This window comes from Triticum aestivum, chromosome 4B (assembly GCF_018294505.1).
Source record: "Triticum aestivum cultivar Chinese Spring chromosome 4B, IWGSC CS RefSeq v2.1, whole genome shotgun sequence".
Lineage (NCBI taxonomy): Eukaryota > Viridiplantae > Streptophyta > Magnoliopsida > Poales > Poaceae > Triticum > Triticum aestivum.
Window position 1 is genome coordinate 663951519 of NC_057804.1, and position 4640 is coordinate 663956158.

Consider the following 4640-nt stretch of genomic DNA (forward strand, 5'->3'; position numbering starts at 1 on the left):
GAGCCCGGGGAGGCGCGCCCAGAGGCCACGCCACCGGCGCGCGAGGACGCTGGTGCGCGCGGCGGCGCGGGCGCAGCCCAGCCGCCCGAGGACCTCGAGCAGCATGTCCTCCGGGAGCGCGCTGATACGGTCGCCTCCGTCCGGGACGCCACCGGAGCCTGCTCCTTCCGGCGGCGGCGGCGGCGGCGCCGAGCGCCTGATGCGGCGGCCCGATGGGAACTCCATTCGCGAGGGAAAACTGAAATGAAACCCTAAGCACGCGAACCCGCGTGAATAAAAACGGCAGCCCGTCCGTTACCTGGCGGCCCAGCCCACGAGGCCCATTTTCCAGGCCCACGAAGCAACGATATCTCCCTCCTCTTCTTCGGGTAGGAGGCAGCGGTCGCTCACTCAGTCGCTCTCTCGCCGGCGATGGACGTGGCGGGGGCGCAGGCGCGCGCGCTGCCGCTCCTCCTCGGCCGGACGGCCGCCTTCCTCCGGTGCTCCGTCTCGTTCTCCTGCGGCGGCGCGCGGCGGAGCTGGGCGTCCTCCGCCACGGCGGATTGGGAGGACGGCGGCCAAGACTACGAGCGGGTGGCCATGGACACCCCCGGCGCGTACTGGCTCGTGGACTGGAGCACCGGGAAGAGCGTCATCGTGTGGGGCGGCGTCGATGACGGCGAGGAGCCCGGCGTGCCGTCCTCGACGGTCCTCTCCAGGGTCACCGCCGACCGCTCCGCCCCCAAAGGTTCGGCATCTATTTGGCAATGTCAAATTTGTTAGGAAAATTTTAGCAAAATTGTTCATCGATGAGTTAACTTTAGCCGAAATTTCAAGAAATTTGTAGTGCTTGAGAGTGAAATGTGTTACTTTTCCTTGAAGAAAATGGGACAATTTTTTACACTACAGGTGCAGCAAATGGGGGGAATAATGCAGGTGTCGGGAGCTTCGGAAGACTGAAGGCCCAGAAAGTGCAGGCTTTAGCTAGGAGATCAGCAGTCCGCACAAGCATCGCACGGCGTAGTGAATCTTCTTATGCTGATTCTGATGAAGATGGAAGCAAATCTGGAAGAAGGAAGTTTGTCCCCGACCCAGCACGCCGCGCAAAACAAAATGATGACTCTAGGGATGAGAGGAGCAGGGCCGTGCGTTCTCTGAATTCTGTGCTGAGGCAATACAAAGGCGACGATGATTCAGATCTTTCTAATGAGGAGGCTGCTTTTGGCCCCAAAGTTTGGGGTAAAGTTGCCGATGCTACGTCTTATAGAAGAGAGGATCGGAAGCAGAAGGTCCCTTTGGACAGTGGGTTTTTCAGCCGCAGATCTTTTAAGGAGATTGGCTGCGGCGATGAGATTCTCGGTGCATTGAGAACCTTCGGGTTTCCTCAACCATCACACATTCAGGTAAACGCATTTTTCATTTCTTCTCTTCTGGTTTACTGAGCCGAAAAATATATTCAGTTGTTAGCTTCAGTATCCATGAATGTTGCATATCAATTGGAGTATCCCTGTAAAACCGTCTTAGGCTATGGCATATGGTCCTGTCTTGGAGGGGAGGAGTTGCATTATTGCTGATCAGAGTGGGTCTGGCAAGACATTGGCATATCTCTGCCCTATAGTTCAAAATTTAAGGAAGGAAGAAGCTATTGGGATCCACAAACCATCTCCCAGGAACCCACGCGTCATAATATTGACACCTACTGCTGAACTTTCTTCTCAGGTATACTATACTACTCGCTGAATGTGATGTTGCTGAGGCTTTATGCGGTTCCAGGATCAATTTGAGGAAAATAATAATTATGGAATAACCTGTTGAGTCATTTCTCTAAATGCAGGTCCTTCAGAATTGCCGTTCAATATCGAAATCTGGGGTTCCCTTCAGGTCAATGGTTGCGACCGGTGGATTTCGACAGAAGACCAACTGGAAAGCCTTGATCAAGAGCTAGATGTACTTATAGCAACGCCTGGCCGTTTCTTGTATCTGCTTTAGGAAGGCTTTGTGCAGCTAAATAACCTCAGATGGTATGGCTGCTCCTTTTTCCAGTCATTTTTTTAGTTGGACAGAGGGATAAATAAGTGGATGCACTAGATAACCTAAGACATAAGTTAACATGTTGATCCCCCTAATTGCAGTGCCGTGTTCGATGAAGTGGATATTTTATTTAGTGAAGAAGGCTTTGAACAAGTGCTTCATCAGTTGATTACTGTCGCACCAGTGACCACACAATATCTTTTTGTCACTGCAACTCTTCCTCTTGATATATATAACAAGGTTGTTGAAACCTTTCCCGACTGTGAGGTGATCATGGGACCTAGTGTCCACCGGACAAGCGCGCGTCTTCAAGAGGTGGGTCATTCTTAATTTCTGTAATTTCCGTAACCTTTTACTATGTTGCATATACGTACTGTCTGAAAACGCTTCTAGGAAATACTCCTGAAGTGACATATCTATCGTTTACAAATTTGGAACTTCTTGCATACGATAAAAATGACTCAGATATGTAATTGCATAAAACAATGGCATTGGCATCATCATGTGCTATTCTCTCCGAGAGTGATTACATTTTACAATTGTACTGTTACACTACAGATTCTTGTGGACTGCAGTGGAAATGAACAATGATGAAAAGAATCCGGAAACAGCCTTTTCCAACAAGAGGACAGCACTTCTAAAGATTATTGAGGAATCTCCGGTTCGTAAAACAATCATTTTCTGCAATAAGGTGCTAGTTCCTCTCCCTTGTATCTCTGTATATTATCATACATCAATACCAAACATACTTCCTTAAAAGTACATAACAGAAAATACCAGTGTCTGACAACTAGCCGGATTCTTTCTGTTCCCAGATTGAGACATGTAGAAAGGTTGAAAATGTGCTGACACGGCTGGACAGGAAAGCGTCACAGATCAAGGTTCTACCGTTCCATGCTGCATTGGACCAGGCGAAACGCATCGCAAACATGAAGGAGTTCCTGAAGAAACAGACTACCGACTCGATGTTCCTCGTGTGCACAGACAGGTGTGGATCAACTGAACAACATTTCTACTTTACTACTAGTTTCTACTAGTTTTGAGGCCATTGCTTTCACTGAACGGCAGGACTGAATGTGTGTCATTTATGTGATGGTGGCAGAGCTTCGCGAGGGATCGACTTCACAAACGTGAACCACGTGGTGCTCTTCGACTACCCCTGTGACCCGAGCGAGTACGTGCGCAGGGTCGGCAGGACAGCCCGCGGCGCATCGGGTGACGGCAAGGCTTTCGTGTTCGCGGTGGGGAAGCAGGTGTCCCTGGCCAGGAGGGTGATGGAGAGGAACCTCAAGGGGCACCCGCTACACGACGTCCCGTGCTTCCAGTTCTAGAATTGGGGCTGATGATGCTTCTCTCCCCCACACACAGCTCTAGCTAGTATTTGCAGTAGTATATGATGATGTATATGCACTACTGTCACATCTAGGAAGGATATGTATGCTACTAGTGTTCTGCTGATCATGCCTGTGTGCTGCTGATCATACATTTATTTAGGTTAAAAAATGTGTAGTACAATGAGAAGCGCAAAGGTGTTTTATAACATTCAAAATAAGTGCAAGGCACTCATGTTCAGGTGATTCAGTGGTGGCAACTCAACTAGTGGTGGCAGGCAGATTCATAAGAGCATGCAGTATAAGCTGGACTTCACTTGTTAATGCTGCTGTGCTCATCAGTTCAGAAAGGTGTAGACAGCATAAGAAGAAAGATGTGGTGGAAGAGGTAGCTGATGTAAGCAGATGAGATGAGAGCACGGAACGATAATTCAACCCGGAGCACAGGCTCAGATGAGCCTGTGAACAGTACCTTGATTTAGATTAGAAATAAAGTTCAAACAATTCTAATTTTTTTTTGTGGTGCAAGATGCTCTTGTGCGCGAACTCCGTGCAAAATTTTATGAAGTTTAGACATTCGAGGAGCTCGTGGCAAAAAAGACAAAATCAAGCATGAACAGTGCGATTTTCAAAAGTTTCTCAGACTTCCGAATTTTGTCTTTCGTTTGCCACGAGCTCCACGGAGTTCACGCACACGAGCATCTTGCACCACATAAAAAAATTGGAATATTTTAAACCTTTTATCTATTTTAAATCGCGGTACTGTTCATGCCCGGGATCATTTGAGCCAGGGCACCAAATCGCCGCTCTCGCACGGGTAGTTGAACTCTGCTGACTGACTACTGGCGGATGTGGAAGAGCTGCAGCTGGGCGCTGTGGAGGATGGCGTGGGTCCGCTCGTTGGCGGCGTCGCGGGCGCCCAGCTCCCGGGTCTCCTCCTCCCACTTGTTCACCCTCTCCCTGTGGATGCCCTCACATTGCGGTTCGTGGACAACAAGCTCCAACTCTTGCAGCGACGCAGATTGCACCGTAACATCATGTGTAGACGTATCTGCGCTCATCTTAAGCACACGCAGGCATGGGCATCGGTAGACCATGGTGGCAACATCAAGGACGGTGCAACCCATGAGAGACAACCTCTCAAGTGCCAAGAAAGGGTCATTCGACATTTGTTGTGTGAAACAGACAGACCGCAACGTCATCGTAATCGATGTGGCATTAGGGAAGCATGGCAGGTCGGCACGAAAGCATCTGTCAAAGTCGGTAATGAAGACAAGCTCCCGCGGAGAGAGCCTCGCC

At 49.6% G+C, this 4640-nt stretch overlaps 1 pseudogene; it reads left to right on the plus strand.

Annotated features, from left to right (window-relative positions):
• The first annotated feature begins 365 nt into the window (after positions 1–365).
• Positions 366–3587, plus strand: LOC123089767 (DEAD-box ATP-dependent RNA helicase 50-like; annotated as a pseudogene).
• The last annotated feature ends 1053 nt before the right edge of the window (positions 3588–4640 follow it).